Below are 24843 nucleotides of genomic sequence, written 5' to 3'. Positions count from 1 at the left end.
ATCCAGAAGGTTATAGAAGCAGAAAACAGTAGCGAAGGAAGAGTAGACTTTGGGTGCATTGCCTATGAGTCAGGCAGGGAACGCCAGGGACAGCTCTCAAGAATCCTTAGGCTTTTCAAGAAGGTGAGTAGCTGCCCTTGGGTCACCTGTGTGTGATAGTCTTGTAACTTTGATAAAGTCTTTGCTTTATAAGTTTTCGTGAGCTGCCTGCATCTTAACAAGTATCCCTGTGTCTCATTTCTGAGGGCACTGGCTGCCCAGCAGTGTATACATCAGTCGGGCAGCTGAATCGTATGGGAATTCTGGGCTTCGGGGTTTTGAGGAATCTCCATAGCAATCTCAAGCTCTAATTTGCTTTCCCAGCAGCAGCACTATGTAAGGATTCCTTTCTCTCCAGTTCTCATTATTATCATAGTTTTAATTTTCTGGATGGTCACCACTCTGGCTGGGGTGAGCTGGGCTCTCAAAGTACTTTTTTATTTTTAATTTTTTTATTTGATATAATTTATTTACATTTCAAATGATTTCCCCTTTTCTAGCCCCCCACTCCCCGAAAGTCCCGTAAGCCCCCTTCTCTTCCCCTGTCCTCCCACCCACCCCTTCCCACTTCCCCGTTCTGGTTTTGCCAAATACTGTTTCACTGAGTCTTTTCAGAACAAGGGGCCACTCCTCCTTTCTTCTTGTACCTCATTTGATGTGTGGATTATGTTTTGGGTATTCCAGTTTTCTTGATTAATATCCACTTATTAGTGAGTGCATACCATGATTCACCTTTTGAGTCTGGGTTACCTCACTTAGTATGATGTTCTCCAGCTCCATCCATTTGTCTAAGAATTTCATGAATTCATTGTTTCTAATGGCTGAATAGTACTCCATTGTGTAGATATACCACATTTTTTGCATCCACTCTTCTGTTGAGAGATACCTGGGTTCTTTCCAGCATCTGGCAATTATAAATAGGGCTGCTATGAACATAGTAGAGCATGTATCCTTATTACATGGTGGGTCAAAGTACTTTTGATTTGTATTTCTGTGATGTTTAAGGATTCTCCACATTTTCTCATGTACTTATTGACTATTATACATCTTTACTTGAAAAGAAATTGTCTGTTCAGTCCATTACCCATTCACTGGTTGGTTCACTAAGCTAGACTTGGATAGAATCAATCTTACCTTCTCCTGCTCCCTCTTCTCCCTCTCTTTCTCCCCTTTTCCTCTTCTCCCTCTCCCTCCCCTGTCCCTCCCCTCCCCCCTCTCTTCTACTCTCTGCTCCCCTCTCCCCATCTCTATCTGGTCTTCCATTGGTGCCAAGTTATGGAATCAGCCTAATTGATCTCCAATGGATAGATGGATAAAGAACTGTTCCACACTGTTCTCTGTCTGTCTCTGTCTGTCTCTGTCTGTCTCTCTCTCTCTCTCTCTCTCTCTCTCTCACACACACACACACACACACACACAGAGAGAGAGAGAGAGAGAGAGAGAGAGACAGACAGACAGACAGAGACAGAGACAGAGACAGAGAGACAGAGACAGAGAAAAAGACAGAGACACAGAGAGAAATATTATCCAGTTATTAAGGAAAAGCAAATCACATTTTTTTTTCAGTAAAATGGATAGAACCATAAAACCGAAGATTATCATGCTAAGGGATATAAGCCAGAATTAGAACCACAAGCTGCATGATCTATGATGTGTAGAGAGGAAAGGAGAGAGGGGCAGAGAGAGACAGAAAGAGGGAGGAGAGAGAGAGAGAGAGAGAGAGAGAGAGAGAGAGAGAGACTATTACAGGATAGAGAGGGACAGTAAATGGGACACATAAATGTGGTTAGTGGGAGGATCAACACATGTACGTGTGAAAACGTAACGCAGCTACTGTCTTGTACTGTTAATATATACTAAAAACACGAGGTTCAACTAAGAACTTTAAATTCTCTTCTTTCGGTCACTCATCTGGTAAACAGAGGGCTTAGAATCTGCTCAGTAGTTTACTGCCCACAATGGGACCTAAACTACCTTACATGCTACCAACTTAGATGAATTTTAATATTTATTTCAGTGGCCAACAAAAAACCCAACAAAACCCTATTCACTTCAGCCATGCTTTAGAGTGGTGCAGGGTGCTAACTCCAACCTTTTCTGATACCTCTTCATTTCACAGCTCTTTCAGAAGGAAGAAAATATTCTTAATGTTAGGGTTCGTGGTCATTCTTACGTTTCCTAGTTCAAACGTTTAAACTGTTGTAAAACCACAACAGTGACCATGGCGCAAAGGGAACCTTTCCTGAGTGAACAAACACTCCAGCTGCCCTGAGTGTGTGAAGGAGAGGGGAGGACTGAGTGGGTACTGGCTAGCCCTGTGAAAGACTGAGGGTATCCTACACTGCCAACATAGTCACTTGTCAAAGACAATGGCTGTGGGCACAGGGCCGGTGTGTGAGGGTTGGGAACGCCTCCAGCGAAAGCAATCCTTTTTGTAATGTGTGCAGTGCTGTGCTAGGACATCAGCTGAAGTTCCCTGTGGCTGACCCTCTGAAAGCGGCCTTTTCACCAACAACACACCCACACGGACAACTCAGCAGATTGGAGAATGGAGTTCTAGGGAGAGGCAAGGTGGTGTAATGGGAAAAGAATTGAAATAGGGATGAGCAAACCCTAATTTTAATTCCAATGCCGTGACTCTGATACCTCCTTTAACTTCCATTTTCCTCATTCACTTACTGCCCTGGCGCCCAGCCACCCGGCCCACAAGTTTGCATTGAAAGCCAGCTTCTACTCACGGCCTTGGACCAGATGATGCGGGCACTCCAGGATGCTCATTTCTACATCTTAGGGATGATAATAGTCCATATTCCTTGGAGCTATGATGAGGATGAAAACAGTTTCTACGTAGAAGAAATGGAAATATTTCATATTCTTCTTGCTTACTTCATGAATGTATCCTGAGAATCATATGAGGTGAACATTATGAACTCAAAGTAGAATATGAATATGTGAAAACTAAATATTCTGACTAAAAGGAAACTTGCTATTGTTGAATATTACTAAGGAAAGAGAGGTCTCTCTCTCTTTGTGTGTGTGTGTGTGTGTGTGTGTTAGAGACAGGGGGAGGCACAGACAGACAAAGAGGCAGACAGAACCTAGGAACTAAAGAAATCTTGGGTCATTTTTTTTCCTTGTCTGTTTTAGCTAAATCAAATGTCCCAGAGCTAAAAATAGAAGATTAAATAACCGTCTTTGGAGTTTTTGAGAGAACTGAAAGATGACAACTAAGGCTGTTGCTCCAAGCTAAGCTCCTGATTTCCAATTGTCTTAGGTGTTTGGGCTCTGAGATCCCTCGGTGTTCTGGGGGTGGGAAGAGCTGGGACTGAATTATGCTGTGCCTTAAAGGAAATGTAAGCTACAAGTCTCTGGTGTCGGAAGCAAGAAGTTTGAACTTGGGGTTTGTTTGTGTTCTCAGATAGAAGAGCCTGGGGAGAGACAATCCAACATGGGCCACTCCTGCCATGTCCTCTGAGGCCCAGGTCACACCCTGCCCATTATGCACACACCTTGACACTGTGCCTACCTGAAAGCTGGGGTTCTGTTAGAGACTGGAAGGGAATGGATGTGAGGTCAACCGTGAGTTCCTTCCATCCAAAACATCCATGGAAATGAAGATGAGAACTAATGGACAGAATGTCCTTGAGGAAAATCACTTTGTTTTTGTTTTGAGTATTTCAATACTTCCTTTGATTTTTAAGAATCTTGTGAAGCCAGGTGTGGTGGTGCATGCATTAATCCCAGCATTTGGGAGGTAGAGGCAGGTAGAGGCATTTGTGAGCTCTTTGCCAGTCTGGTCTACATAGCAAGTTCCAGAACAGGCGGGGCTCCATAGAGAAGCTCTGCCTTAAAAAAAAACAGAAACAAGCAAACAAACAAGCAAAAGGAGGAGCTTGTGGATGGGGTCACTTCTCTGATTTGCCTAAGAGAAAATATGGTATCTGTCCTTACCAGTAAAACATCTGATATGTCCTCTATCAGTGGATAATATATTAAATGGTATTTTTGAAGATAGGAGGTGGAATAGGAGCTTGCTTGGTCTATCCCATGAATTGACCTAGTATTGCAGCACCTTCAGGAAGAGTGCAGCCTCCCTCAGAGGGAATGTATACTATTTAAATAGACTCCTATGAGCTGTGGTGTGGCTCAGTGGTAGGGTACTTGGTAAGCATGGGCTAAGTTCTGGGTTCAATTCCAAGCACTGAACAAAAATAACAATATTACCATTATTGTAGTATATAATAGTATTTGATTTTATAAAATGTTATATGCTGGGCGAGTTTTTGTCTAATATTTTAAGTATTTCTATCCTTTTATTCTCTAAAATGAAACATGGCATTCTGGGTAGTGTAACAGTGTATAAGTATCACTGAATCCCCTTAGTTTAACTCAAAGCCAATTGTAGCCATCTAGACACCTTGGTTTCACATGGGAAAAAGTTGACAGCAGCTCAGCACTCAACAGTTTGGCTTTAGAAGGCATTTTGACATGAACAGTAGGGTAAAGCTATTAAGACATTTTTGGATTTTCCTCAAACAATAAAAATGTCCTTCCACTGTAGCCACACAATGTGCCTTACAATTTGTCTCTTGCATGGCCATGTGCACTGAGTGAATTCTCTTTGGTACTTTAAGTAGATTTCATCCATGGACACTTGTCAGTCTTTCTATGCATTTGGAATTCTGTGTCTTCAGATCCTAGCTCACTCTGAGTAGCTATCCCCATGGGACATGGCTGAGCAGTGGGGTTATGAAAAGGCATCCAAATGGGACCTGGATGTTTGAGACATGTGTTCTTACACAAGCCCAAGGCAGCAGTCAAATAAGAAACATAGTCTCTGAAGTTTTAATTCCTTTAAAACAAAATCCAAAAAGTACATCAGGATGCAATGCTAGCTCGGTGACAGAGCACTTGCCTAGCACATAAAAGGCTCTGCATGTGACCTCTAGATTTAAAGGAGGAGGAGGAGGAGGAGGAGGAGGAGGAGGAGAAGGAGGAGAAAGAAGAAGAAGAAGAAGAAGAAGAAGAAGAAGAAGAAGAAGAAGAAGAAGAAGAAGAAGAAGAAGAAGAAGAAGAAGAAAAGAAGAACAAAGAAGAAGAAGAACAAAAACAATAAGAACAAGAAGAAGAACAAAAAGAAGAACAAGAACAAGAAGGAAGATGAAAAAGAAGTAGAACCTACATCTAAATGATAAAAACTTATGTTTAATTCAAAATAAACCCTCCCAGACAACAGTATAATTCTTGGGTAAAATAAGACTTAGAGAAATTTGAAATAAATAATCTGACCTTAAACAAATCACTTGTGATGGGTAATTTTTGTTTGTTTTTGCTTGTTTTGTTTTTGTTCAACTTGACACAGAGTCATCTGGAAGGAGGGAGCCTCAAATGAGAAAATGCCTGCATCACATTCACCTGTAGGGAAGTCTGTGGGGCGTCCTCTTGATCAGTCATTGGTGTGGGATACTCCAGGATGTCCAGGCAGTGCCTCCCTGTCAGGTAGTCCTGACTTATGTAAGAAACTGAGCTGAGGGGCCAGGTAGAGCTAGCCAGTAAGTAGGGTTTCTCCATGCTCTCCGCTTCAATTCATGTCTCCAGATTCCTTGCCCTACCCTCAAAGATGGACTGTGCCCTGGAAGAGTAAGCTAAATAAACTCTCTTCTCCACGCTGGTCTGTTTTTTGTTTTGTTTTATTGGGTTTTTTTGTTTGTTTTTCATTTTTTGTTTTGATTTGTTTTTGTTTGTTTTTGTTTTGTTTTTTTGGGCATGATATTTTTCACAGCAATAGAAAGCAAACTAAGGCATCACTTTGTAGCGATAATTTTGATTTCTTTTAAAAAGCACAGAAAGGAGTGTGTTTTCATTTTATTTCTAGGTGTGGGGTGTGGGGCTGCCTCAGCTTGTACGAAGCAGCTGACTGTGATTTTCCTCAAGCTCTGGTGGAAACGCGACTTTGACACTTGCAGAGAGCTTTTGTGATTGTGTGATGTTTGGAATTCCGGAAACTTTTCAGAGGATATATTAAAAAAGGGCCCTGAGAGGGTAGTAGGGTGGTCGGTGGTTGGTTGTTGGTTGGTTGTTATTGGTTGTTGTTGGTCACAGTTTGCTAAATAGTCCTGTGCAAAATAAAATAAAATAGAAAGAAAGAAAAAAAAACAAGAAGAAATCAGATATACTGACAGCAAAGATCAAACTTGCCCCAAGGAACTCAAGACCCCTATGAGCAGGAACAGTCCCCCCATTAATAACACCCCCACTTCCCTTTCTATCATTTTTCCTCTCCTATCTAGTGTTAGGGGGTTGAAAGTGTAGAACGGAAATGGAGAAGGGTGGAAGAAAGAAGAATCCACAAAGTAGCTAAAGTTTGCTACATCACTTAACTATAACAAGTTGTTAATTAATAATATCTGTAATACATTTGATTATTGGTAGGGCGGTCTTTCTCCCAATATTGCTATGCTCTTAAATAATAGCTTACTGGTCACCTACTCATCTGGCCAAAGGATTCCAGTTCTGACTTTCTGAGAAGATTAGTAAAACTGTACCTTAAGGGGCCATCTGGTTACTTCTCAATGCTGGCTCTACTCTTCCATTCCAGGCTTTGTTAACCTAGACTGTGTTCTGGGTTTGGGGACTGCTCTTTAATTCTGAGCGTTTAGCTGCTATCTCTCCCTACAAAGGTTGGCCAGGAAATCCTGGCAAGTGGAGCAGATGTAAATAGAAATGAGCTGAAAGTTTGCTCAGGACAGAGCCATAGATCCATTATGCCTCCACTCTACCAGGCTTCTTAGGCAAGATGGAAACTCTGAAGAAAGATTGCTGAATTAATTTGTTACACCTGTTCTATCTTGGCCCTTTAACCCTGGGATTAAATTATATTTTCCATAAAGTACTGGGAACAAATACACTTAAATGTTACCTATAAACATGAGCCAGCACCTTGTTGAGACATCTACATCAGTGTTCTCTCACATGACTGCCCTTCAAGGCAATGTTTGAACCTGTACAAAATACAATAGACTATTCCTAGGATGATTGCAGTAGGACTAGGGCCCTTCCATGGTATTTCAACAGAAATAAATGGAGACTTGGCTACACGCTAGACCATATGTATGTGGCCTGTGGCTGATTCCGAGCCCCTCCCGACTTTCACGGTGTCCTTGCCCACAGTCTTCAGAAGCCCCGTGGCTTTGAAGCTTCCCTCCTCCCGGTTTGCAGTTCACTGTCATCAGCGGCCGGGTTTCCTGTCTTGTCATTGTCCAGCTGCTTGTCTGGCACCACTAACTCCTTCCTCTTCCTCTCCAGAGGATGTCGACATTTCCAGTACAGATGGGCAACGCCACCAGCTCTTCTGGCTACAGCTCTTCTTTCTTTAAACCTCCTTTGAAGCCTCGTGAGTTTCCTGTAATGACTGTGTCTCTGTTTTGGCTATTTTAGTATTTATGTGGCTTTTTGATTTTGATCCGTATTCACATCTTCTAGCCAAAACCCATCTCCAACAAGTAGTTTGAGGTTTTGCTAGAAGGTAATTTGAATTTGTTTACAAGATCACCAACTCCCAATTTAGATGTCCTAAGACTTCTGAAGGGGAGTGTCCTTCCCAGAGTGCCTTGCCCTCATTATCACTAAGCTATGTTATTAGGCAGGGACGGGCTGTTTTGTTTGTGAGCTAATCCTGCTTCTTATAATTCTCAGTGCTTACTGCTGAATCAGGAGAAGCAGGGAAGTCACTTCAGCAGAACTGAAGAATTAAAGTCAAATGCACACACACACACACACACACACACACACTGGTGCACGTACACCACATTGAGCACAGGACTATTTCATCATAATCATCTGACATCTTTTCTGCAGGAAGTCACAAATACAAAATAGATATGAACAAAAATAACTCAGTTGTCATCACAGATGAGGAATGAACTCTATCTTCTCTCCTCCCCTCCTCCCCCTCCTCCCCCTCCTCCTGACCCTCCCTCTGCTCTTCCTCCTTCTCTCCCACCTCCTTTCCCTCTTCCATTTCTTCCTACTTCTCTCTGTGTGCCTCAATCTCTCTGGTCTCTCCCCTTCTTGTCCTTCTTCTTCTCTGTTATCATTCTTCATATGAATCATAGAAAAAAAAATCTCCCAAATATTTCCCTGGCTACTCTCAATGATTGGGCCCAGAAGTGTTTGTTGCCTGAACCTTCCTTCCCCTGAGCCACTTTTGTGCTCCAGGGGCTCAGGAAAGAGATCAGATATGTCCCTGGCACCCAGAACCTTCTATTTGGGTGGTGGTCGGTTTTGGGGGTTTTGGGGGGGTGTTTTGGGGGGGTTGTTTTTTTGTTTTTTTACCATTGGGTGCGAGAAATTTTCTTTTAAGAAAGAGCCAGTGTGTTTCAAGATTCCATGAGGAGAACACGAGGCAGGAGAAGACTGGGCTTATCCTGTGCCCGATCTTGAGGTTTCCTAAGAGGCCAGATGCAGTACAGAGCGGCTTCCTTCCTGTTTCTGTTGCTCAGAACTCACAGCCAAGCACTAAAGCCCAGTAAATCAGTTCTCTTCCCACCATGCAGAGACTCCCTTGGCCTCTTGCTTTCATCAAATAAGAAGGTTCCTCTTACCTAACAGGGTTTCTGCCTGGCACCCTGACAGCTGCAAGCCTAACTCCCAACTCTTGCCTACGTTTTAGTTTTCTCCTCATAAAGACTTTTATTAGCTCTGCAATGTCGCTCCTTAGGCTCCCTGAGATGCTTGCTGGAGGCCCACCATTCAAAAGTCACCACTAAAGGTCTGACAGCTTGGCTTTGTTGGTAAAGTGCTTCCAATGCAAGCATGAAGACCTAAGTCTGCATCCGCAGCACCCATGGGAAAAATGGAGACGCAGCAGCATAAACCTGTAATTCTGGGGCAGGACTGGGAGGCTGAGACAGAAGGATCCCTGGGGCTTCCTAGACAGCTAGTCTAAGTGAATAGATGAACTCGAGGTTCAGTGAGAAGCCCTGCCTTAAAAATAAGGTGAAGAGTGATTGGTGATCGAGAGATACCCAGTATCAACCACTGGACTCCACACATGCAAACACACAAACACACACACACACACACACACACACACACACACACACACGCATGCACGCACACTCACACGCACGCACGCGCACGCGCACGCACACACACCACTCATGCCCACAGAGCCAAGGTGAATCTTGTAATCCAATCTATACTTTGGTCTTTTCTATTCTTTTCTTTTACAGGAGATTTATATTGAAACTTTTTAAAGCTCTGTTTCTATGGCTCTCAACTTTTCCTAAGATGACTTCACCTAAAAGTAGCAGAGGCCAAGCAGAACCCTTCTTGTAAACAACCAACAGCAGACACGATAGCCCTTAATGAATACAATCTGGGCTGTCTCTGTCATTTTGTGTGGACAAAATAATCAAAAGCTAATTTGAGCACAGAGGAAATGAATAAAGCGTCTTCCCACTGAAAGAACTCAGAGGAAACCAGGGTCAGGCAGAGCCCTTCTGTGCAGCTGGGCTTTGTCCTATGTCAGGTTCCTCTTGCTCAAATGCCCCACTCTATCTGTGTGGGAGTTAGGAGGTCCTGGAGAACAGTAGCTGAGAGACTGCCTGGCTCTAGTCCCACCTGTGCCACCTGTATGCTGTATGCTATTTCAAGAGCTGGAAGAGCTGAATGGGGCATTTACCTCATCGAGTTGCTGAAGGGCTTACATGAGAGACTCCATATACAGCGTGCAGTTTATCTAGCTTGTAGTGAAGCCTGGGAAGTAGTGTGGATACGAGGGTGACACTGGATCTCCAGAGAGTAACTAGAATGAGTGTATGGAGTGACTCTGTAGATAGATAGAAGTCTACAATCAAAAATGCGAAGCCTGCTTCAGAAAGGTCATTAAGAACTGACAGGGCAGGTTGCAGGGACTCTTAAAGAGACTACCCAGCTCAGTTAGTAAAGCACTTGTCGTGTAAGTATGAGGCCTTCAGTTCAAATCCACAGAGCCCACCTTACAAAGCCAGGAAAGGAAGTGTGCCTGTACTCCTAGCACTGGAGAATCAGAGATAAGGACAAATCAGCAAAGCTCCCAACTCAAAGAGTGACCCTGTCTGAATAAATAAAGTGGAGAGTGATTGAGGAAGATACAAAGTGTCTGTTTACAGTCTCCACACACACATGTGTGTATGCACACACACACATACACACACATGCACACACATACATACACACATATATACCCACACATACATACACACACACATATACACACACATAAATACATACATACACACACATACACACACATACATACACACATATATACACACATACATACACACATATATACCCACACATACATACACACACACATATACACACACATAAATACATACATACACACACATACATACACACATATATACACACACATACGTACACATACATACACACACATATATGCACACACATATACATACACATACATACACACACACACACACACACACAGCAGTGTAGTGAAATGAGCAGGAGTAAGGATGCCCACTTTCTCTTGTTGCAGCAAATAGGGTGTCCTTTGGATTGGATCCAGTTAGACAAGAGTCTAGAAAGAGGCTGAGCCTAACCACCATACTTAAGATTAACAGCAGGAAACTCCTTTGGTCTCTCTGTTGTGTTGTGGTCTATTGTGTTTCTAAGAAGGAGCTTCATGGTTTTTTCCTCTGATACTTGACTTCTGAATAACGTAAGGAAGAATACCGTTGTTGTAATCCTCTACAGAGCCAAGCACATGCATGATTAACACACACAGACAGGTGATGGATGACAGGAATAATAAATTCCATCCCAACACAGAACGAAGGTAATGACTTCCCTCTAAACATGCTAAATAAACCATAAGATATACTGTTGTGGGATGATCTATCTGCCTGAAGACAGTTATGGGACAGTGTTAGGCTACCAAGAATCAAGAACTTAGTCTTTTAGAGCTGCTTGTATAGGTCTGTTATGAAGTTGGGAAGAATCATGCTCACTTTATGCACCTGGCAATGCAAACTGACCTCTTCAACCACCATGATGAGCAACCAACCAGAATCTGTATACTTATGAAGTCATAACTACCAAGAGCAGGAAGGACTCAGAAGGTGATGAAAGCCAGTGCCCTCAGCTTCCCTTATGGTGGTAGTTAATGTCCTAAGGACATTAAAGATTTTAATTATTCTTAATATTTTTGTATTAATGAGCATATTATATATATATTGTATAAGCATATATCCATGCTTACCAAATTCCTTATCTGATCTAAAAATGTACTCACAACCGATCAGTTTCTGATTGGATCTAAGACGACCCCTCCCCCCACCATGAGATGGAACTCATTCCTGGTACTATTAAGAGGGCCAAGAAGCTATGGCTAGATAGATTGTGGGCCCTAGGAGAGAATCATTACTATGATTCCATCAAATGAACTGAGTATTCAAATGACTTCCCATGACTTACTGCTGTGCCCACAGATCCACAGATGAGAGCACCTCTCAACTCCCATCAGAGAAGCTTCTTACAGTCAGACAATAATTGGGAGAGATCCAGAAGAGGTCAATGGGAAAAGAGTGAGACACTCTGTGGAGTTCTCAGTCATAAATGAGAGGTCTGTATCATACCTTCCCACTATGGCTCAGGGATGTAGACTAATGATGGAGTTAAAGGACTGAGAGCCAGAGGTGGAACATGACTTCAGGAAACAGTGTTTTCCAGACCCGACAGGGCAGGGGCACACGTGAACTCAAGCAGGTTGTAAGAACATGCCCAAGATCTGCACAGCCTAGGAAGTCAGCTGGGCAGGAAACCTGCTACCTGCTGAGGACCTATGAGCTCCTGGGACAGGGAGAGTGAACTCTCTTTAATCACAACTCCAAGTAGGTGACCTGCACTCCAGGTCAGGCCTCTCTCCCAAGAGCAGTTAAGTATCACTTGACTCAGTGTGGTTGGGGAATGGGTAGAAAATTCAAAAGTTACATAGGTAGGGAGGTGTCTTAGTTAAGGTTTTACTGCTGTGAAGAGACATCATCTCCAAGAAAAGTCTTATAAAGGACAATATCTAATTGGCTTACAGGTTCAGAGGTTCAGTCCATTATCATCAAGGCGGGAACATGGCCGCACCCAGGCAGGCCTGGTGCAGGAGGAGCTGAGAGTTCTACATCTTCATCTGACGGCTGCTAGGAGAAGACTGGCTTCCAGGCAGCTAGGATGAGGGTCTAAAAGACCACACTCACAGTGACACACCTACTCCAACAGTGCCACATCTTCTAATAGTGCCACTCCCTGGGCTGAGCATATACAAACCATCACTGGAGGTTAGAATAGGGAGGGTGGATATTGAAGAAGCTGGGAGGGCTCAATACAACAAAAATGTATGGTATATAATTCTGAAAGAATTAAAAAATATTTTTTTTAAAAAAAGGAATGTATTCATCCTAGCAATGTCAATTTTAGGAAGTATGAAACAGAAGTTGAGAGAACAGAGTGATTTTTTTCAAGAGGCAAATGGCAGGAAATCAGCCTTCAAAGTAAGCCAATGTCAGTACGGCATCTAAAGAAACAGGCGTGGCCTTTGACCTGGTTGGTTAGTTGTGTTTCAAGATGAAAAATATGTTCTGAATTCTATCCAGTCCCTCTTGGGGTAGACAAGAGCTAAAAATGAAAGAAATGACAAGGTGCTTTTGTTCCTCGTGGGCTCCTGGGGAAATCCCTTAACCGCCTCAGCTGGTTGCTATGGAGGGAGCCACAGATGAGCCCAGCTAATGAATTTGGGCTGACAGTGTTGTGGGACGATATGACAGTAGCAATTAGTAGACAACTGGGCGTTGGGATTGCGTACCAAATAAAAGTAGAAGGGCCACAACACAATTTGCCAATCTAAAAACACAAGGGCCCATAGGAAAAGTATGATTTTTGTTTTCAACCCCCAGAAAGTATTTCCACATGTTAGCTGAAGGAGCTGTGCACACTGTTGTCCCGTGTACCCTCTCATCTGCAAAGATCCCAGGGAGAGCGATTCACCTGCACCGGCGAGCTATCTGGGGAAGTAGCCAGGTTTTGGAATATTTTTGAAACTTTGTGTTCCAGCCTTGCGGGACTTTTGGAGTTATCCCGTTGTCATTGTAGACGTTCTTCTCCCAGTTGTGAGATCAAGTTGAAAGTGCTAAAGAACCAGGCACCATGGTTTTGTTTAAAAGGACAATGACCATACCATTGTCTGTTCTCATCTGTACTTTGGACTGGAAGTTTTTTTTTTCCCCCTGTTCAGAGTTTCCTGCTTAGAATTGGTCTGGGTGTAGAAAGCCATCAGTCAAATTCTGTAACAACAAACTGCAAGCTAAGGCTTTTCTCTGCTTTGTTTAATTTTCCTGAAATGCCCCCTTTTCCCCGAAATGATTTATTGGTGACCCGGCATGTTTCTTACTCAACACTCCCCTGGGGACATAGTTAAAAATGCAACTTAACTGTAGTTGTCCTGAGTAGGGAAGTGGTGGGCCGAGGTAGGAAACCGAAGCGCGGATTTGAGCAAGCGACCGTGGGCTGTTGACTTTATGCTAGTCTTTCATAAAGGGAGCTTTCAAAACAGCACGGCCATTCCGCAAACAGTGTGCATTTCATGGAGGCCTGGCTGGCTCTGCGCCTGCCTTTCTTCAGGCCACAATGATCCTAACCAGCAATGTCTTTGTGTCATGATGCAGAAAGTTGGCAAGTGTGCAAGGGCGTAATGCTGAAGGACAACTTCTGAGTGGGGGAGGGGATGGGGAAGGAAGGAATTGAAGCCCTGAGGACGGCTGCCCCTCTCTGATATTGGCTCCTTGCAACAGAGTCCGCTTTACCGTTGTCCCTCCGGAAGAGAGTGTGACGTGTTATTTTCAGGAATACATTGAAATTTCTTTTGTTGCTGAAGTATATATAAAATAGAAGAAGCCTGTGTACTTGACTTTTTGCTGTGTTTTAAACACTTCCAGAGGCATTCTCCTGTAATTAGGAAAATGACCAAACTCTCTAAAGATGGGACCATGTTAATGACAAAAAGTTTTGCTATCAAATCTACCATTAGAATGGAGCACTGAAGTTGTTACAGGTTCTGAACACAGTGAATGCTGTTGATGGCTTATTGCACAAAGAATCATCCGTGTTTCTTTTCCTCCTTTCTTCCCACCTAATCACAAGCCTGAGAAAGGCTGATTCCAGTTTCCATGAGCAGCGTAATTGGTCTAGACAGTGTCTTCCCGTCAGTAACAGACTCAAGAGTGGTCATGTGGTTCAGTTATGGCCAATGAGGTGTGTGTGTGTGTGTGTGTGTGTGTGTGTGTGTGTGTAAGAGAGAGTGTGAAAGAGTATGTCTGTGTGTGTCTGTGTGTGACTGCTTGTGTGAGTGTGTCTGTGTGTGTCTGACTGTGTGAGTGTGTTTGTGTGTGTCTATGTGTGACTGCTTGTGTGAGTGTGTCTGTGTGTGTCTGACTGTGTGAGTGTGTTTGTGTGTGAGTGTGTATCTGTATGTGAGTGTGTGTGTTTGTCTGTGTGTCTATATGTGTATCAGTATGTCAGTGTGTGTGTGATTATCTGTGTGTTTGCGTGTGAGTGTGTATCTGTGTGTGAGTGTGTATCTGTGTGTGTTTGTGTCTGTGTATGTGTCTGTGTGTGTTTGTGTATGTGTTGATGTATCTTTGGGTGAATGTGTGTGTTGTATGTCTTTGTGTAAGTATGTTTGTGTGTGTGTCTATGTGTGTATGAGTATGTCAATGTGTGTGTGATTATCTGTGTGTGTCTGTGTGTTTGCATGTGAGTGTGTGTACTTGCATATGTGTGTCTGTGTATATGTCTGTGTGTTTTTGTGTCTGTGTGTGTGTGTGTGTGTATATTTGTGTGTGTGTGTGTCACATGGGTGCTAGGCTCTAAACTTGCAGATCCTCATGATTGGGGAATAAGCACTCTTAGCCACTAAGACATCTGTCCAAGCCTACAGTAAGTTTTTAGAGAAGTAGACATTTTAATTTTAGACAACTGGAGGCTCTCACACACTTCTAAGAAGTACCATAGCCATTATAGATCTCTGTGGTATAAGAAACGTTTCTGAGGAACACCACCATAACTTTTGAAAGATATGGATGCTTCAGAGTCAATTTTTCTGACTGCCCTTTCATGTTTAACCTTTGAGGTTGCTGAATACCTGCACCATAACCAGTTAGTAATGACGCTGCTTCCTTAAGAGCTAGAAATAGATTATCTGGAGGCACCACTTTTATACTCTTGGACTGCGGTCAAATGTGCTGCTAGCTTTCTTGTTGATAAGCAGTCATTATCAGCTATAACCACTCTTACAGCCTGCAATGCACCCAGTCCACACACAAATTTCATGGACTGTTGAAGGATCATCTGACATATGAAATAGCTCTCATATAAACTGTTGGGTAAATTATAACATATAATTATTTGAATTTTTAAGACATAGAACTTTCTCTTGTCTAAGAAGTCACTTGCCTATTTTAAGCTCAAGATGAATTTTTAAATTTCCATGGATGGTAATAAGACAGTTTTCTTTCTCCAGGTCTGATGCACATTTATACATGCAAATACATGTACACATATAAGAATTTTGCATAGTACTTTACAGTCTGCAGAAATTTTTCTAGATATGTCCTCAAATAGTCTAAATTGACAATGGAATTTACACATGCTGGCTTTGTGTGATACAGGCTGACGTTTAACCTAATTTCAATACAGTGCTTGTGAATGATTTTTCATGAACCCTGTTTTCCCTTGCAGGGTATGCACACTGGAAAATAGATTTTCTTTTTCTTCTTTTTTTCTTTTGTTATTTTTTGAGACAGAGTCGCACTGTGTAGCCTTGCTGTCTTGGAACTCACAGAGATCTTCCTGCCCCTTCTTCCTGAATGCTGGGGTTAAAGGTGTGTGTCAATATGGCTCCCTAAGGATTTTATATGCATTTAGTTATATTAGTAATGTGATACATTCTGAATTATCAAAAGCTTTGCTATATGATAGACTATAACCTTCAGTTAAGGTTCTTATGACTAAGGGATTACAGATGCAGCCTTCCATTTCCTAACCCTATGACTTTAGGCCAGCTACACAGCCTCCTGAAAACTAACATTCCTCATATATAAAATGGGGGTAGTAGTTGCCTGACAAGTATATTAGTATTGAGTTTATTTCTTCTCATTAAACTAAATTTCATGATTCACCAAATGAACTATGAGCACTGAAAACATAACCCTGACCAAAGCAGAAATCCTGATTTTGCGAGCCCTGGGACAGGCACATAGCTCACACCTATATTTTAACATTTGTGAGAACAAGTAGAAGGATCTGCAGTTTGAAGCCAGTCTGGGCTCATTGTTTAGGCTGCAGAGTAAGACCACGTCTTAAGAAACATTTTTTTTTAATTTTTTAAAATTATTTTCTATATTCTTTGTTTACATTCAAAATGATTTCCCCTTTCCCAGATACCCCCTCCCCATATGTCCCATAAACCTTCTTCTCTCCACCCATTCTCCAATCACCTCCCTCCTTTTTCTCTGTCCTTATATTCCCCTCCAACGCCAGATCAATCCTTTCCAGGATCAGGACCTTCTCCACACTTTTTCATGGGTGTCATTTGTTACGCGATTTGTGCCTTGGTTATTCAGAGCTTAATTAAGACTCGTAGGCAGGCTGAGGATGTGGCTCAGTAGACAGAGCACTGGCTGCAAGTGAGAAGACTAGGTTTTGGATGCCCAGCACATAGAATGCAGGCAGGGAGCCTCAGGACAAGCTGCTTGGTTGAACTTGCTGGAGCTGCCAAGCACTAGGTTCAGATCATGTCACAGTGAAGAGGAATCAAAAAAAATTCCTAGTGTCACCATCAGGCCTCTGCATGCATTCACATGCATGTGCACACGCACATGAATACATGCATGTACACACACATATTCACATGCACACCTGCACACATACATACTCCTGCATACTCACACACATGTGGCATATATATAAGCACACATATAGACATGCACACACATATACACACATGCAAACAAAATTACAAAAAGAATCATGGACATGTGATCAGTCTGTGATATACATGGGTTTGTCCAGCACTAGGCACAGTGATGATACCTCACAATGGCCCAGACAGTGCTCACTGATAATTTTCACTATCTGCTTGTCACAGCTTCCTCATCATGAGTAATGCTCTCTCTTTCCACGACTTCTCACCACTGCCTCCAGAACCATGTGACCACCCAGATGTGGTCATAGGCCACAGGACATAAGATATGGAACAATACTGTGAAAGAAGCACGTTTTTAATCCAGTATGTATAAGGGGATGGGTGGGAAAGGCTCTTGTCTCTCTCCTATAGAGAAACTTCCTTTCAAATAAACACCCTGGAAACTAAGGAGAGGAAACGTCACAGAACCAGAAGAGGATGTCAGGAAATGTGGGACGTGGGGCTGCTTTCTCTTCCCGAAGTGTTTTCCTAGTTCATCAAATGTATTTATAACTTCTGCTGATTTCTGATTAGCCATTCGTATTTATAACTTATGTTAAGGGAATGACAATTTCACTATTCCTTTCCTCAGAATCCAGTTTTCGTGAAATGATAAAACCATTGTCAAGAAAGGGAACCAATTTAACCTTTTCCGGGTTCTTTCCCAGCAGCAGTAGAGTCTTGAAGTCATGTTTCTGCAATCCGAAAAGGACGCTCAGGACTTTGTCTTCTCTTCCTTCTTCCAGAGAACCTATGGAAGCTCTCAGCCACCCCCATATCATTCAAAGGGGTGTAAACTATCATACCTTACAGAAGCAACAAGGACAGTTGAGTTTTTCCCTCTTAAATTCTGATTCTTGCTTCTTTTAAAGGATTTTAAACACAGAGACAAATCAACAAGTGCTGAACTCAGAAACCACACTCCCACGCTTTAAGAGCTGAGCATGTGACAATCTCTTGTACAGCTGCGTCTGTGCAAAATGAGGGCCCTCCAGGCCTCCCTACCTGCACAGGCACACAAACACACTGCCAGCAGCTCTTCCTGCCTCCGTGAGATGGGAATCTACAGCCCCGGGTGGTTCCTGAACAGCGCACTTCCTCTCCTAGGTTGAGGCAGTTTATCTGTGAACAAAGTCCCAGAATTCCCACCTGGCTAGAAGCCAGAATAAACATGAGTGTTGTCCTGAAGTCCTCTGCTTTGCTGGGCAGATAGATAACCTCAGGTTTAGGGTGGATTTCGTTTAGGTAAGGGTCTTGGACTTAATTCATACCTTTTCTTCAAAGAATAAAGTGCAGTCTGTCTTTCAAGTGTTTATGATCTGAATCAAACAGATAAAAGATCGCCATGGTGCTCCATCCTGGGAGCTTCCATTCAAGGGGCAGGAAGCGCTGTCCTATTAAAAGCACCCCCCCTTTACTCCTTAGTTAAAAACCCTAGGAAAATATTTATGGCAGACATGTGTTGTTTTCATCTGCCCAGCATCCCTTCTTTTGGAAAAACCACGACTTCTCTTACTGCCAATCACCATGTCCCACTTCCACCGCACACTGGGTCCTGCACATAGGTCTGGCCAAGTCCAAAATTCTTCTTTACATTAAAACAGTGGTGTAGAGACAGACCACTTTCTCCCCCTGAGGACACTAAAGGGGAGCATGCAACCACCATTGTCTCACATGGAGCACAGACAGGAGACTCAGCTACAAGGGAAAGCATCAGAAAGGGGAGGCCTGAGGACAGAGAGGAGGAAGTGGGGAGTGGGAAGAGGGGGAGACAGGAAGGATGAGGAGAAGAAGGGAAGGGAGGAGAGGAAGGGAGGAAGGATGGAGAAAGGAGGAAGAGGAGAGAGTAGGGGAGGGGAGGGGAGGGGAAGGGAAGAGGACAGCAGGATGGAGGAAGAGAGTGAAGGGAAGGAAGTCAAGTCAGGAGCTAACAGAGGAAAGGAGGAGAAGTTCTCCCAGCATGGGGAGAAGAGAGAGCAACTCTAACTTACACAGAACCTTGATTGAAGACGGCTGCATTCTGAGCCTCCTAGTTCCTTGTGTCAAAGGCCCAAATTGCAACAATTCAGCTTAATGACCTCAGCTGACTTCATTTTCAATTCTGGAATTGGGCAACTCTTGATTCCATAAAATAGACTAAGCATTCCCAGGGGTGGAGCAGAAGAAGTCCAGTTGTAGACAAAGGAAAGCTAAAGAAAGCAGAAACAAGAGAACAGAAAATGAATTAATTTAAATACTCTCATTGTCAAGGACAAGCAGGGAGTCAGAACAATAGGGTGCTACTTCAGGTTACCCTCTTTGGTGAGAAATAAGGCAGAAAGACTATTACCCTGTGGACTGCAATTGGCCTCTTTGGGAAAGATGGCTGTTAGAGTTCTGTGCTGATGCCTCAGAAGGCCACATGGGTAGCTTCATTTCAGCTGGTTAGTAAGAATGTTTAGTATGAGTGCCGCCATTTTCATTTTCTATGGGAGCCATTAGCTCTGCTCCAGGGAGCTCAGCGTGAAACAAAAGCCTCCTCTGACTTGTGTAACACTTGAGTCACGCGGATTCTTTCTTTTGGAAATATGAAAGCCAGGGAAGCCCAAGACGCAAAGTAGTTGCTCATCTATTTCTGCATTTAACAAATACTGCACACTCTCATGATTTAAAACTGAAATGTCTCTGCACTCTCTGTGTGTACTGCTTGCTCTCCAGCTGGTAATGCTATTTTGGGAAGTGGTGGGAAACTGAGGAAGTAGTGCCTGCCTGACGGAAGTGGGTCATTAGGGTAAGTCCTCGCTGGTATTTTGTCCCAGACCCCACCATGTTTGTCTCTTTCCACTTCCTATATGTGTGAGGTAAACAGCTTTCCCCAGATGCCCTTGCCACCATGATGAAAGCAAATTATGACTGCTCTCACCCAAAACAAATATTTTGCCCCTTAAGGGCTTTGCTCAGGTATTTTGGCCGTTACTTCAGAAATCTAACTGAGAAAACTGGAACAAGAGAAGTGGGCCCCTTGCTGAGAAGACACAATTGTGTGTTGTTTTTAGGGCATTGGAACTGGCTTGCAGAAAAGATTGGAAAGGTTTAAATAAAAGTCAGTCAGGGAAAAACCTAAGACACTGTACCTAGGTGTTAGTGGGAGTGTGGGTAGTCCAGGAAGCAGAGAGAAATGCGGACAGTAAAATCTGCATTCAGGAGGCTTCAGGTCAAAATGGAGATCTGGAGAAAGTAGACCAGTGGTCATCCCTGTTATATCTTGGTCAATAATTTATCCATAATTTGTCTGTGTCCTGAGACTTTGCCTGAAGATGAATATATAAGTAACTGACTAATTGATTTGAGAGTAGATTTCAAGATAGGAGAGCATTCCGGCTGTGTACGGATATTGTTGCTGCTTTCAGATAAACTGACAGTAAGAACAGGAAACAAAACGCAAACCAGAAAGTTCTGAGACAAAAGCAACCTTTGGAGAGGTGAGCAGCAGAGTGTCGTGGCTAGAACTTGACGGTGCTGCTCCAAGTTTGCGTGTTTTGACTGGGTTCCTTTTCTTTGCCAGCTAAAGAAATAAAAGGCAGGAAAGAAAATCTTGAGCTGAACAGGTAGCAGTAGGGAGATTGGCGACCCCACTGGTGAGAATAAGACCACTATCACAATTTTTGAGCCAAATTTGAAGCAAGTTTTATTGAGTACTGGCCAGGACCATGGATACTGGCTAGGAGGGCCATACTTGTATTCCCAGGGTATGGTGCCTGGTTATGTTAACCAGGGACTTATAAAGGTAAACCCACAAGGCTATAAGTTTCCTGCCTTTGTCCAATCAGGGACAACATATTTCCTGCCTATGTGTGATCAAGCACGCATCTGGTACAGTAGGGGCAACTATCTTGTTACAGAAGCATATGCCTCTTAGGAGGACTCTTATTAAACAAGAATTATTTTTAAATCATAGCTTTTATAAATATTGTTCTTATGACTTTGTTTTCAGGCAAGAATTATTACATAAAAACCCATTTGAATCCAAAATATCTTGGAAATGTTGCCTTCTTAGTTGGTTTATACCATGTGGTCACCACCAATCAAGATGGCGGTGAAGTCATATCCTCTATATGCCTTCACCTACTACAGCAGTCAAGAAAGTGGGACCTTCACCTCACCTGCATAGCACAGTAATGCTGGCCCTGGATGTGGGGGTTGAAGGTGAGCCGGCCTTGAGGCTGTGAATGCAGAAGAGCTGGTCCTGCCTCTTGTCTGTTGTCTGGTGGAGGAGGTGTTTTAGTTAGGGTTTTATTGCTGAGAAGAGACACCATGACCAAGATAACTCTTATAAGGACAACATTTAATTGAGCTGGTTTATTGGTTCAGAGGTTCAGTTCATTATTCTCAACGTGGGAGCATGGCAGCATCTAGGTAGGCATGGTACAGGGGTTGAGAGTTCTACATCTTCATCTGAAGGCTACTAGCAGCATACTGACTTTCAGGCAGCTAGGATGAGGGTCTTAAAGTCTATGCCCTCAGTGGCACACCTATTCCTACAAAGCTACACCTCTAAATAGTGCCACTCCCTGGTCCAAGCATATTCAAACCATGACAGTAGGTAAGGAAAAGATGCCCTCCTCCCTCTCTCATCCCTTCCCATCTCTGACAGATGGGAGAGCTGCCCCCAGGGCCATGAGAGTAGAACTGGCCACATCCCTTATAACACTTGGAAGAGAGCCCTGCACCTCGCCTGTGCGGCAGGGTAGAGCTCGCTCTGGTTGTGGGTCTTGCCAGTGAGCTGATCCGAAGGGCATGGGAGCTCAGATACTTCTCAGATCCAGAGTCAGGGATTTGAATTGACCCACCCCAATGTCTACCCCATCTATGAACTACTGAAGTACAGGGAAAAGGCAGTCCTATAGATTCAAACCTACAGGATCTCCATGACATAGGGCAACAACAGGATGTCTGCGAGGAGTCTCGGTGAGGATCCAGTATTGATAGTGAAGTAGAAGCCAGAGGCCTAGTATCAGACCAACAAGTCATTGAAACGAACATTTGCAAGCAAAGAAGTGTGGACAAAAGGGTATGTTGTGAACACACTGTGAAACACTGCAGCTTCCACAAGAAGATTTTTTTTCCTCCTTTGGGGGGAAGGTTGCAAGGGTGGAGGGTGAGTACTGGGGTAGGGGGAGATGAATGGTATTGGGGTTCATGATATGAAATTCACTAAGTAACAATAAAAAGTTAAAACATTGGGGCCTGCAAAGCTTGTGACGCCATATAAGCAATGTATAGGTCTGTTGCCAAGGCAACAGCTGCTGTTTACTCAGAGTTCCATAACCCACCTTTACCTGTAACTACATCACCCCCCCCCCCATATAACGGGGCAGCGCTCCTTTCCTCTCTCTCTTTCTCTTCTCCCCTTCCTTCCCGCCCGCTACCCCTTCCCTATCTTAAATAAAGTCCCACGTGGAACTATCTGGTCTAGCGTGTCTCACTGCGGCTCATGGTTCCACCGTGTCCACGGCGCGGTGCCCGTGGTGTGCACGTGTGGGCACGGCGAGCAGCGGCAGCCACAACGCAGCGAGCAGACAGGATGTTCTAGCGAGCGCAGAAACCAATGCAGAAATCAACATTGATAATTAAAAAATCTACACACGAGTAATCTTAAAGGAACCATGTGGTGTGACACCATCTTGGGATGTAAACAGCATGTGGCTTGCTGCCATCTTAGCTGATGGCCGCATGGGATGGAGGCAAACATGACTGGCAGCCATTTTTACTAAGGTAATATAAGTGGCTAAGAAGTCAGGTCTTAAGCATGCATTGCCTTTTAAAAAAAAAAAAGACTTTGTTAAACTTTAGCTATCTTGCTAAGTTGAGTCACACAAGAAAGTATGATATTCTGTGATGGTGCTCTATAAGGCCCAGGAAAGTAAAGTTTTCAGTCTCCCTGTGGATTATACTTATTTCTTAAAGTTTTACTTTGGTGCTAAAAGAGCCTCAGTTCAAAAAATTGTGGGTTGGTTTGTTCGTTTGTTTTTGTTTTTGAGGCTAAACCTAACAAGGATAAAAGTACACAACCTAATTTTACAAAAGCTACACTTCTACAGTTTTATGACTCTCCTATTCTCATGACCCTGGGGCCAGCTCCCCCACCTGCCGTGGATGACAAGGGATGAGGGAAGGGAGGAGGACATCTTTCCTTTACCTACTCCATCACACAAGAGACAATGCTCCTGCACTCACAGCCTCAGGGCCGGCTCACCTGCAACCCCACATCCAGCCAGCTCTACTGGGCTGTGTAGGTGAGGTGAAGGGCCGCTCTCCTGAGTGCTGCAGCAGGTGAAGGTGAAAGCAGTTTTCCCTCTGATGACTTCCAAGGGTCAGGTGAGGCGTGGGGCAGTTCTCCTGCCTGCTGTTGTTGGCAAGGGGTGGAATGGTACCTCTCCCTTGCCCATGTCATCATAGAAGGTGGGGTCATGTCTCCCACACTTATGCTCTTGGGGGCCAGCTCGCTCACACCCCCATCAACAGGGTCAGCTCTACTGCGCTGTCCAGAAGTGCAGGGCCACTGGTGATGGACAGCGTCAGCTCTCCTGCTCGCATGACCTGATGGCCCAGGCTCCCACCTACCACCAGTGGCGAGTGGGGAGGGAAAAGGTTAAGTTAACCTTTTGTTAGACTTTTAACCATACCCAATAAACTTACAAATACTGAGGTGCAGAAAGTTCATATAATAGACTTACAAATCTTGAGATGAAGTGTATATCTTAGCAAAAGTTTCAGACAGTTAAATGAAACCAGTAGTCTAAATTCTTGACTCTTGCTTTGCTCTCTTTTCCCTGTCACAAAGGCGGGTGGCTCAGCTGACAACAGGACAGAGAGGAGACTTTAAATATACATGCTTGGGTCTAGAGAAGGAGGAGACATAACCCAATGTGAGAGCCAGATTTCCCATAACAGCATGAAATAATTTTAATATTATCCACTCCCAAAGACATTTGATTCCCTGCTACAGAGACCAGAAAGTTCCAGAGATAAGAAATTCTGAGCCCCGGCCATCAAAGCAGCCATGGCAAATGGTGGTGGAAGTGACCAACGGCTGATGATGGCAGAGACAGTAAGAACAAGCCAATAACATGGAGCATAGAATGTTCAGGCTGTCAGAAGAGCGTGGTCAAAAACAAAGCATGCGGCGGCCACCTTCATCCGTACACTTAACTGAGACTGACTGATTTCCATCTTGGCTTCCAATATTCAAACAACCAGAATGAGGCAGGGTGGTGAGACACCTCGCTTTTTGCCCTGGATGGGATCCCATTGTCCCAGATCTAGATCCCAACGGAACCAGATGTCACAGAAAATTACTGTGACTTACTAGGGCAGGCCTCCACAGGCCAGCTGCTTTTCTCAACAGTTCACTTCTGCGAGTCCGTGAAATCAAAAGCGTACCTCAGAGCGTTGGAACTCTCAAGGTACCCACGTCCTGAGAGGGCCCTTCAGCACTAGGGTCCTGGAGTGAAGCTCCAGGTTTAGAATGTGGGTAACTTAATCTCAATGGGGGCCTTCCAGAAAACATCACTCCTACCAGGTGAGAATCAAACCACACTTTCTGAGCCAAGTTTTTAAAGTAAGTTTTATTAAATACTGGCCCTTGGGAATAACCAGGTCCATACCTGGATTCCCAGAACATGGTGCCAAATTACATTAGGGGCTTGTATAGGCAAAACCCATAAGGCTATGTGCTTCCTACCTTTGTCTAGTCAGGAGCAAGCGTACAACCAGACTTACTTCCGGCCTCTGTACCTCCT

At 43.7% G+C, this 24843-nt stretch overlaps 2 long non-coding RNA genes and 1 other non-coding gene across 4 annotated transcripts; 2 read left to right on the top strand and 1 right to left on the bottom strand.

Annotated features, from left to right (window-relative positions):
* Positions 1-12580, top strand: LOC127696556 (uncharacterized). Of its 2 annotated transcripts, XR_007980239.1 has the most exons (5): positions 1-123; positions 7345-7432; positions 10810-10891; positions 11544-11677; positions 12143-12580. It is a non-coding gene; the product is annotated as an uncharacterized LOC127696556 (long non-coding RNA). The 2 variants fall into 2 exon arrangements; XR_007980238.1 differs by lacking the exon at positions 10810-10891 and having other exon boundaries at positions 5-123.
* LOC127696945 (U2 spliceosomal RNA) lies at positions 3944-4133 on the top strand. The gene has a single exon (XR_007980377.1). It is a non-coding gene; the product is annotated as a U2 spliceosomal RNA (small nuclear RNA).
* LOC127696557 (uncharacterized) lies at positions 5397-24843 on the bottom strand. The gene is made up of 3 exons (XR_007980240.1): positions 24786-24843; positions 19054-19251; positions 5397-6155 (listed from the first exon to the last, which is right to left on the bottom strand). It is a non-coding gene; the product is annotated as an uncharacterized LOC127696557 (long non-coding RNA).

Source organism: Apodemus sylvaticus, chromosome 11, assembly GCF_947179515.1.
Source record: "Apodemus sylvaticus chromosome 11, mApoSyl1.1, whole genome shotgun sequence".
NCBI classification, from domain to species: Eukaryota; Metazoa; Chordata; class Mammalia; order Rodentia; family Muridae; genus Apodemus; species Apodemus sylvaticus.
The sequence above is the reverse complement of the archived record's forward strand: the minus strand, read 5'-3'. Positions and strand labels throughout refer to the sequence as shown.